Consider the following 12,168-nt stretch of genomic DNA (forward strand, 5'->3'; position numbering starts at 1 on the left):
CCTTCCTTACATCACATTTCATAAAATAAAAGGGAATATTTACTCAGTCTGAATGGAATGGATGAGGGTTACTGACGGACCGACTACAAATCTTTCAATCTTTCTTTTTGCGATTTCCTTGTATCTGGGAGAATTTCCAGAGCTATGCAAGGCTGTATAAGTTCCACTCTGTTTATAATAGGAGACTAGGATAAAATAACTGACCAGCTGCATAAAATGTCTTTTGGAGAAATTTCTGTATACACTAAGTCAAGGGAGAAAGTGAGGATGGCAGATGCTGGAGGTCAGAGTCGAGAATGTGGTGCTGGAAAGGCACAGCCCTTCAGGCAGCATCGGAACAGCAGAACAATCCACATTTCATGTGTCAGCCCTTCATCAGGAATGAGGCTTGTCGCCCAAATGTGCTGAGAGATAAATGGGAAGGGGATGGGAATGGAGGAAGGTAGCTGAGAATGTCATAGGTAGATGAAGTTGGGGTTGAGGTGATATGTCGGAGAGGAGGGTGGAGCAGAGAGGTGGGAAGGAAGGTGGGCAGCTTGAACAGGCCATGAAGGCTATGCTGAGTTGGAAGGTTAACGTGTGGGAAAGGAAAATGAGGAAACTAGTGAAATCCACACTGATCCCGTGTGGTTACAGGGTCGCAAGGTGGAAGATGAGGCTTTCTCCCTCCAGGCATCAGGTGATTAGGGGGCGGTGGTGGAGTAGGCCCAGGACCTGGGCGGAGTGGGAGGTTGTGCTGAAATGTTCGGCCATGGGGCAGTGGGTTTGGTTGGTGCGGGTGTCCTGGAGATGTTCTCTGAAGTGTGCAGCATGTTAGCGTCCTGTCTCCCCAATATGGAGGAGACAACATCTGGAGCAACGAATACAGTAGGTACTGGGCCTGGAAGTGCAGCTAAAATTCCAATGGATATGGAAGGATCCTGTTGGGCCTTGGGCGGAGGTGAGGGGGGGAGGTGAGGACGCAGGCTTTGCAGTTCCTGCGGTGGCAGGGGAAGGAGCTGCGAGGGTAGAGTGTTTTGGTCGGGGGTGTTGACCTGATGACGTAGTCACGGAGGGAACGGTCTTTATTGAATGCAGATAGGGGTGGGGAGGGAAATATACCTCTGGTGGTGGGGTCTGTTTATAGGTGTCGCAAATGGGGGAGGAAAATACATTTTATCTGGAGGTTTGGTGGAGTGGAAGGTGAGCAACAGGGATGTTATTTTCTTGTTGCATAAGGAGGGATGGGATTCGAAGGCAGAGGTGTGGGAAGTGGATAAGATGGGATGCAGGTCATCGTCGACCATGTGGGAGGGTGATTTGCGATTTTTGAAGAAGAGGGCCATTTGAGATATACACTGGGATCAGAGTGTGGTGCTGGAAAAGCAGGCTAGATCATGCAGCATCCGAGGAACAGGAAAATCGATGTTTTGAGAAAAAAACCCTTTAGCAGGAATCGGACGTCTGCCCGAAATATTGACTTTCCTGCTCATCGGATGCTGCCTGACATGCTGCGCCTTTCCAGACCACACTCTGTACTCTAATCTCCAGCATCTGCTGTACTCACTTTCGCCTACTCATTAGGTTCAACCACTTCTTTAATACTGCCTTGAATTTTGCTCTCCCTGCTGTAGAGAAGATATAGTTAAACTTGAAAGGGTGCAATAAATATTTACAAGCATGTTGTTGATGTTAAGGTAGCGGGTGAGGTTGAGCTACAGAGAAAGTGTGAATGGGCTGGGGCTATGTTCCCTAGAGCGTTCAGTCTGAGGAGTGATCTTACTGAGGTTTATCGCGGTGAATCCCGATGCTCCAGGGTGGGCAACGTCAAAGACCAGGGATATCGACAGGACAGTTATTCACATTATAACTCGATAATTACTCATGGGACAAATTGCCAAAATATGTAAGTAGACTGAAGAATGCAACTGACCGGAGATTTCAGAATTTGGAGGGTCCAATCACAAGAATGAGAACAAAAATAAAGTCATTGCCATATCGACTGAAATGATTAGTTATATCACATTCTCAATCCACCTCAAAGAACCAGCCCTGACACCAACTATCCGGAGGAGATATCTGTTCAGCATGAAGCACTGTGCAGATCAGGTTCGTGTACTGTTGAACATAACCCTGCAATTGTCCCAGCGTGGAACACTGAGCGGACCATAGCAGTGCATTGATCTATAAACCCAGTTCAGAAATGTTTTCAGCATGGAGCACTGTGCAGACCAGGCTGATGTACTGTACAATGAAAGCCACAATCTACCCAGAGTGGAAAGGTATGCAGACCACAGCAGTGCATTGATCTATAAACCCAGTTAAGACAAATGACCAGGGTGTGGAACTGTGTCCACCACCCCAATACATTGTTCAGTATCACTGTTTTAGATCACTGTCCAGTGTGGGGAATCTTGCAGCCCATGCTGGGAGTGACAGAATGTGCAGCTCCCGTCCATGTACAGCTCCATATCTACACTGTGTCATTATGAGGTGAACTGTGGGTGTGAACATGACTGCCAGAGAGCGATCGCCTGGGAATCAGTTTAACTACCAACAAATGGGAGGAGTTTGGGGTATAGACAGATTGGGCGAAATTGAGAGACAATGCCATGGATGGATGTGTTCCCAGATTCCAGAATGTTGAAATGTAAACGTTTCAACAGTATCCTGCAACATAAACCAGTGTTTCCAGGGATGATGGGTGAACAGGATATTGCTGTGAGGTCAGATGATGGAGAGTATTGGATGAGCAATTGTTCGGCAGTTTTGTAACTTGGAGAAGGGTCAGTACAGACTTCGATTCATTGGGCTGAATCGAACAATAACTTGTCTCAGTGACATTTTCATTGTGTGTGAAGAGGGATTGTCTGCACCAGGTCGTGTTATTTTCCTGGTTCTGTCTTGTTGAACTCACCTAATTAACTACCCATCCCACCCCATGGTGTCACGCTCATTCAATACCTGCCTGTGTCTCCTACCCATCATGGCTAGAGGTACTCACATCGCCCGGATATCCCTGGATAATAAATGATCGCTGGCACTGGTGCCATCTTTAAACGGCCAATGGGCACACTGTTCAGCTTTCTCAGTTCAGAGCTCTCCTGCACACTTTGCCCCGACCATGGAAGATAAGGGGCAAATATACGATGATTTGTCGACAGGGTCAAGGAGGTCCTGATTGATGGGCTAGTACAGAGGAGGACCAATCTCTTCCCAGAGGGAGCCACACCACCAGACACACTGAACATGGTCTGAGCTCACCATCCAGCTGAGTGCAGTATCTGCGATCTGAAGAAATGTCCAGCAATACAGGACAAGCATCAATAACCTTCCGCATTCTGTCAGGATAAGGGTGACTGTATTCTCTCTGTTCCCTCACAGTCACTGTATATCTGTTATAGCACCAACTCACGAACATGGCTCATGCTCCATCAATCTCACTGCATCGCCGTCTCTGTTCCGCTATCTCACTGTCTCTCCACTACACCCCTGACACTAACAACATTGCACGGACACATCACTGTGGACTGACTCCCTTCGGACACCTCACCATGTCCACCCTCCCTACCTGCACCAGCACTAGCAGCAAAACTACCCACTCCCACCCTCCCTCCCTTCCTCCCATTCCAGGATAAACAGTCTGGAATAGGGCAGAAAGGGCCATGCTGGTTAGTGGAGTGCCCGATATCCGTTCCCTCTCACCCCCTCCCCCCGCCATGTGGGGAGGATCCTGTTACGTTTCGGAGAGGAGCTGGACGACACCTATGGAGATTCTGAAACAACCGCGTCCCACCAACCGAGTAAGGAGAAATGTTCAGTGAAGGGCAATTCTCACTTTAAACCCCTTGGCAGCTCCATTTCCCCCGGCACAACTTCGAAGCGTGGCCCTGATGTCATCTCCCTTTTGTGTGGAGCTGGTACAAATGGAATCCCCACGGTCTCGATGGGCAGGAGGGTGGGCTCACAACACATCATCACCACCACTTCCCAGGAAGGGAGCACGGAGACTCCCTCCTACACCTCCCCCTGTAAACAGCTCAGATACTGAAACTAATCTGTGATAATTAATGCTCTCCTCACTTGTCCTGACATCTTCAATAATCTGTGCTCATATACACCCAGGGCCTCCTGTTCCTGGACCCCTTTTATATCCGTACAGCATGTTTTATATTGTATTTCAATGTTCCTCCAACCGAAGTGTATCACCTCACACTGCTCTTCATTGATCCTCATCTGCCATAAACCTGAAAACTACACCAACGTCTCACTGTCCTTTTGGAGTTCCACACTGTCCATCACAAACTTTATAATTCTTGCAGCTTTGGTATCTGCAAACATTGAAATTGTCCTACAGTTACACGCCACACAGAAATACCGACTCATCCATTATTGTGAGCAAGTGCAATATTCACAAACTCCCTGAGGACAGACGTAAATACTGACACACACCAGACAGTGTAAGTGAAATATTGACAAGAAAAACGTGGAACAAGAGAATTACTGAAAGACACTCCACGTCTGTATTAGTTTCCGAGTATTAGTGAGTGTCTCTATGACTCTGTATTAGTGTTTGTGTGAATCTGTGTGTATCAGTGTGGGGCGAGACTGACAGTCTCTGTGGTGCTTAAAGTGATTTAATATCCCCCTGACACGAGTTCTGAGGAAGGGCCACTCTACCTGAAACGTTAACTTTCATTTCTGTCCACAGATGCTGCCAGGCCAGCTGAGCTTTCTGTTGCTGTCAGTCTCTGCTGGCCTCCCCACACCACTGTACAGGTGGGAGTGGAGAGTGAGAATCATCGGGGTTTCAGTTTACGAGGGACAGAGTGAGGGCAGCAGCTCACAGCACCATCGACACACACTCACACAGACACACAGACAGACGCAGACACACACACAGAAACGGACACATAACATGCACACAGAGTTGGTACACACGGGGGCACACAGAGACACATATAAACACACAAAAGTAGACAAGCGCGGAAAGATACATGCTTGGGCATACAAACACGCATAGAGTAATAGAGTTACACTGCGTGTTTGGAAACAGACCTATCGGCTCATACAGTCCATGCTGATGATAATCTCAAACTAAAGCAGTGCCACCTGCATGCGCTTGGACCATATTTTCCCAAACATTCTCTTATACTTGTACTTAATCAAATGTCTTTTAAACATTGTAAGTTTATCCACATCCATCACTTCTCAGGACGTTCATTCCATACACAAACCAAATGATGTGTAATCAAAATGCACTTCACGGGTCCTGATCAGTTGTACATGAGAACTCTGCGGGAAGTTCGGGAAGGGAATCTTAATGACATGTTCTTATCAGCAATAGCCAAAGGTGAGGTGCTGGCAGATATGAGGCTGACTAACGTGGTGCCATCATTAAACAAACTGGGAAGAAAAAGCCAGAGAACCGTAGAGCATGATATCGGTGGTGGGCAAGATACTGGAGAGAATACTGAGGGACACTACGTACGTGTATTTGGAAAGGCAAGGACTGATTAGGGACAGTCAACATGACTTTGTGCATGGGAAATCATGTCTCACAAACACGATCATTTTTGCTTGAAGAAGTAATGAAAAGGATTGATGAGGGCAGAGCAGTGTACGTGATCTATATGGACTTCAGTAAGGCGTTTGACAAAGTTCTTCATGGGAGACTGATTAGCAAGGTTAAAGCTCATGGAATACAGGGAGAACTAGCCATTTGGATACAGAACTGACTAAAGGTATAAGACAGAAGATGGTGGTGGTGGGTTGCTTTACATACTGGAGGCCTGTGACCAGTGGAGTACCAGAAAGATTGGTGATGGGTCCACTGCCATTTGTCATTTATATAAATGATTTGGATATGAACATAGGTTGTATGACTAGTACGTTTACACATGACATCAAAGCTGGAGGTGCAGTGGACAGAGAAAAAAAGTTACCTCAAAGTATAACAGGATCTTAATCAGATGGACCAATGGGCTGAGGAGTGGCAGATAGAGAAATGTGGAGTACTGCATTTTGGAAAGTAAAATCAAGCCTTGGCTTATACATTTAAAGTTAAGTTCCTAGGGAAGTTTGCTCAACAAAGAGACCTTGGGGTGCAGATTCATAGTGTTTGGAAAGTGGAATCGCAGGTATATCGGATAGTGAAGAAGATGTTTGATATGCTTGGCGCTGATGGTCAGTGCATTAAATATAAGATTTGGGAGGTCATATTGTGGCTGTACAGAACATTGGTTAGGCCACTTTTGAATACTTCATGCGATTACGGTTTCGATAATAGAGGAAGGATGGGTGAAACCTGAAAGGAGTCTGAAAAGATTTACAAAGATACTGCCAGCGTTGTGGGTTCTGAGATTTATGGAGAGACTGAGTAGGCCTGGGTTATTTTCCCTGGAGCACCAGCGGTTGAGAGGTGACCTTAGAGGTTCCAAAGTCTTAAGTGGAATGGATAGCGTGAATAACCAAGGTCTTTTCCCCAAGTAGCACGTTCCAAAACTAGAGGGCATAGGTTGAATGTGAGGGGGATAGACTTTAAACGTATCTGAGGAGCTACGGATTCAATTAGAGTGCTGTGTATGCAACGAGCTGCCAGAGGAAACTGTGGAGTCTGGTACAATTACAACATTAAAAGGCATCTGCATTAGCACATGAATAGGAAGCGTTTAGTGGATATGGGCCACATGCTAGCAAATTGAGCTAAACTAATTAAGGACATCTAGTCAGTGGGGCCAAGTTGGATAGAAAGGTCTGTTTCCATGCTGGACAGCTCTGTGACACGGTGTCTATCGTTACACTTTGTCTTGTCATCTTAAAATTGCACACAGTCTTGAAATCCGCCACCCTAAGGAAAGGACACCTGTCATTCAACATTATTTATATATCCCTCATTGTTTTATAAACCTCTATAAGGTTGTTAAGGTCTCGACCTTCTACGCTGCAGTGGAAAAGGTCCCAATCTATCGAGGCTGTCCCCATAACTTAAACACTCCATTCCCAGTTGGTAGAACCTTTCTGAACTGCCTCCTGTTTAATAATATCCTCAATGTGACTGGGTGACCCGAACTGCACACAATACTTCAGGAGAGACCTCACGAATGCCCTGCACAATCTGAAGATAATGTTTCACCTCCTGTACTCAAATGTCTGAGCAATGAAGGCCAGCAAGTCAAACACCTTCATAACCACCCTGCCTACACACGATGCAAACTTCAAAGAAACATACCAGAACTCCGAGATCTCTCTGTTCTACTTCACTACCACTGGCCTGACATTGAATTGTATGTGTCCACTCGTTGTTTGTTTCCCCAAATTCTGAAACCTTTTATTTATCGAAACTAAACTCCATCTGCCACTCCTCAGCCCAGTGAGAGTGATAGTACTGGGGGAGAAAGTTCATTGCCTTGTATCATTTCGGGGTTTTAAGAAGAGGGCAGTCACACTTTACAGGCGGGAACGAGTGATTGGTGTTTTTGATCCAGAGTCTGTCTGCAGGATATCCTTCTTTCGTATTGCAGATGTCAGATAATAGCGGTCAGATAAAGGTGGAAATCATAGCCAAATAATTAAAGATCTTCATAGTTTATCTCGAAGGCAGAGCAGCTAAGCTCAACATCCTATATTTGAGATGAGTACCTTTAATTTGTTAAACAATATAATTCATTTTACTGTGTTATTCAGTAAAAGTGAACCAAATTTTAATGAATCCACACCGAGATGAAAGCTGACATTTAAAATGTGACCCAAAATCTGGGCATGGTTTAAGTCTTGTGTAATGGGTAATGCCCGTGCCTCTGGAATCACATTTGCACATTCTAGCGGTTTATAAAATCATGAAGACCATGGATAGTGTGAATAGTCAGGGTCGTTATCTCAGGGTAAGGAAGTCCACAACTCGTGGACATAGATTTAAAGTAAGATGGACAGAGGGTGGTGCATGTGTGCAAAGAACTGCCAGAAGAAGCGGTGGAGGTTGGTACAATTACACCATTTAAAAGGCATCTGGATAGGGACATGAATTAGAAGCGTTTAGAGGGATATGGAACGAATGCTGGAAAATGAAACAAAGTTAATCTACGACATGTAGTTGGCACGAATAAGTTGGATCAAATGGTGTGCTGTATAACGCTATGATTCATTGATTCAATTAATTATGATCTCTTTATAATCTTATGAGAACTTCTTCATCTTCCACGATATAACTAATCTTGGTGTCATCCATAAACGTGCTCACCTGCCTTCTATTATTTACATCTAAATTATTGTGATAAATGAAAACCAAAAGTGGATCCAGCACCAATCTCTGTGGAGTGCCGCTAGTCACAAGCCTCCAGTCCAAAAAACAACAATCTTCCACTACACTCCGTCTCCCGCCAATAAGCAGAAACACACACACACACACGCATACAGACATACAGAGACAGTTCTGTCTTTAAGGCAGAGATAGATATGTTTTGATTGATAAGAGGATCGAGCATTATAATGAGAAGGTGGGAGAATTTTGTTGCGAAACGTGTCAGCCATAATTGAACAGCTGATCAGACTCGATGGACAACCACTCTAGTTCTACACCAATTTGGTACGCTCTATGGTTTACACTATCGGAAGAGAGCAGTGGAGGCTGAGTTTGATAAATACTTTACCGAACAGAGTCAATGGGAATGTGAGATCGTTTTGAGGGGCTGAATGCTCCATTTCTTTCCTATTCGTTGTGCCCTCATGTCTAATAAACAGAGAAGGTGAATGCTGCGAAGATCATACAATTTTAAATCTAGATGTTATCCCATTTAAGATTGAGATAAGGATGTTCTTACCTCTTTAGGATTGTGCTGTCTGTGGTATGCTCCTCCTCAGAGGACAGTGAAGACTGGACCATTGAAGATATTCAAGTCTGATCTTGACTGACCTTTGTTGGACGGGGGAGTCAGTGTTTATTGGCAATAGACAGGAAAAGTGTTTTCAGCCTCAAACAGACCAGCCATGATGGAGGAGGTGTAGCCTAGGTAGCTGTGGGAGTCGGTCGGTTTACAGTAAATGTCCGTGTTGATTCGGTCGCCCAAGATAGAAATGGAAGGCGAGGGAGGAGTCTGGGACGGTCCAGGTAAATTTGAGGGCGGGGTGGAAGGTGTTAGTAAAGTGGATGCTCTGTTAAACCTCTTCGTGGGAGCACGAAGCAGCGCCGATACAGTCATCGATGTAGCGGAGGTAAAGGTGGGGGTGGTGCCAGAGTAGCTGCGAAAGATGGACAGTTCCATACATCTTACGAAGAGGCAGGCATAGCTGGGGCCCATGCGGGTGCCCATGGCTACTCCTTTGGTTTGGATGAAGTGGGAGGTTGGAAGGAGAAGTTGTTCAGAGTGAGGACCAGTTCAGTCAGTCAAAGGAGTGTGTCAGTGGAAAGAAGAAGCGGAGGGCTTTGAGTCCTTCGTGATGGGGAATGGAGGTGTACAGGGCCTGGATGTCCATGGTGAAAATAAGGCGTTGGGGACCAGGAAGCGAAAATCATGGAGGAGATGGAGGGTGTGGGTGGTATCCTGAACGTAGATGGGGAAATCTTGGACTAAGGGGGACAGAACCGTGTCGAGGTATGCAGAGATGCGTTCGGTGGGGCAGGAGCAGGCTGAGACAATGGGTTGGCCGGTGCAGTCAGGTTTGTGGATTTTGGGTAAGAGGTAGAAACGGGTGGTGCGGGGTTGGGGAACTATGAGTTTGGAGGCGGTGGATGGGAGATCCATTGAGTAGATGAGGTTAAGGATGGTCTGGGAGATGATGGTTTGATGGTGGGAGGTGGGGCCATTCTCAAGGGGGCAGTAGGAGGAGGTGTCCGCGAGCGGGCGCCCTGCCCCTGTAAAAACTCCATCCCATATTCCCAATTCCTTCGTCTCTGCCACATCTGCTCCCAGGAGGACCAGTTCCAATACCGATCAACCCAGATGGCCTCTTTTCAAAGACCGCAATTTCCCCCCAGATGAGGTCGACGATGCTCTCCACCGCATCTCCTCCACTTCCCGCTCCTCCGCCATTGAATCCCACCCCTCCATCGCCACTAGGACAGAACCCCACTGGTCCTCACCTACCACCCCACCAACCTCTATATATATCGTATCATCCGTCAACATTTCCGCCACCTACAAACAGACCTCACGACCAAGGATATATTTCCCTCCCCTCCCCTATCAGCGTTCCAAAAAGACCACTCCCTCTGTGACTTTCTCGTCAGGTCCACACCCGCCACCAACCCAACCTCCACTCCCGGCATCTTCCCCTGCAATCGCAAGAAATGCAATACTTGCGACCACACCTCCCCCTTACTTTCCTCCAAAGCCACAAGAGATCCTTCCATATCCGCCACAAATTTACCTGCACATCCACACACATCATTTACTGCATCCGCTGCACCCGATGTGGCCACCTCTATATTGGGGAGACAGGCCACCTACTTGCGGAACGTTTCAGAGAACACCTCTGGGACACCCGATGTGGCCTCCTCTATATTGGGGAGACAGGCCGCCTACTTGCGGAATATTTCAGAGAGCACCTCTGGGACACCCGGACCAACCAACCCAACCAATCCAACCACCCCGTGGCTCAACACTTCAACACCCCCACCCTCTCCACAAAGGAAATGCAGGTCCTTGGATTCCTCGATGCCAGATCATAGCAACACGACGGCTGGAGGAAGAGCGCCTGATCTTCCGGCTAGGAACCCTCCAACCACAAGCGATGAATTCAGATTTCTGCAGCTTCCTCATTTCCGCTCCCCCCAACTTGTCTCAGTCCCAATCCTCGAACTCAGCACCACCTTCCTAACCTGCAAACTTTTTCCTGAACTCATCGCCCCCACTCCCACACCGGCCTAGCAACCTCACCTTATCACCCTCACCTTAACCTCCTTGCACCTATCGCATTTACCTCGCCCCTCCCCTCGTCTCTACTCCTTACCTTTTATCTTAGCCTGCTTGGCACACTTTCCTCATTCCTGAAGAAGGGCTCATGTCCGAAACGTCGATTCTCCTGCTCCTTGGATGCTGCCTGACCTGCTGTGCTTTTCCAGCAACACATTTTCAGCCATGGTCTTTATAAACTTAGCAGCCGGGTAGAGCTCCTGTCTCATATGTTGCTCTCTCACTGCACCCGTTGAGGCTGTTACAGAGTGAGAAGAAGACCCCGTTCAGCCAGACAGTATCACTGCAATGTGGCAGGAGGAGCCCATTCTGCCCCTCTAAGCAGATACACAGGAATAGAATGAAGGATTCAGTCATAGTGTAATAGATAGTGTAATACATCAGGGAAACGGACTCTTTGGTCCAACTCATCCGTGCCAACCAAATGTCCAACAGTAATTTTGTCTCAGTTGCCAGCATTTCGCCCATATCCCTCTGAATAATTCCTTTCCATATACCCATCTGGATGACGTTAAATGGTAATCACACCAACCTCAATCACTTCCTTTGGTAGCTCATTCCATACACACAAAATACTCTGTGTGAACAAGTTGCCCCTTAGGCCCCTTTGACATCTTTGCCATCTCACCTTAAACCTAGTTCTGGACTCCCTTACCCAAGGAAAAAGACCTTGCCTATTTACCCTATCCATGCCCCTCGCGATTTTATAAACATGTATAATGTCGCCCCTCAAAGACAATAGTTTATTTTAATGTCTCGTGACTGCGACAAATTTTCAACACAGTACCAACAGCCAAAAATTAAATTAATGATTCAGATTATTATTTGCATTGTTAGGGGGACACATGTTAATCAGGCTAATCGGAAATGTCCCCTGTTCCTCAGTATCTGTCTGGTGAAAATTGAGCACATGACTGATATTGCAGAATGGTTCTATTGCTGCATCTGAAAGACCACATTTTTGACTGGGTAGCGATCCCCTCTAATATTAGACTATATTTTGTGCTCATGTTTTAAACTCTCAGGGATCAGGATCATTCACGGTACGAACTTTCCTTGATCATGTGACAACACATGGCCGGAAGGAAGATCACTGAGATCAGAAGCAAATCGACAACCATCTACACAGCATAGCAGGAGGCCATGCAACCTTTCTGGGCAGGTAGACAGGAACAGGGAACCCATGGTCAGCTTCCAGGAAATACAGAGTAGAGATAATTACTTATTTTTAGGTTGGAAAGCTGTCACTAGTGGCATAATTCAGGGATCAATGTGCGGT

This window comes from Chiloscyllium plagiosum, unplaced genomic scaffold (assembly GCF_037043375.1).
Source record: "Chiloscyllium plagiosum isolate Xiang-an unplaced genomic scaffold, Cpla_swu_hap1 HiC_scaffold_49, whole genome shotgun sequence".
Lineage (NCBI taxonomy): Eukaryota > Metazoa > Chordata > Chondrichthyes > Orectolobiformes > Hemiscylliidae > Chiloscyllium > Chiloscyllium plagiosum.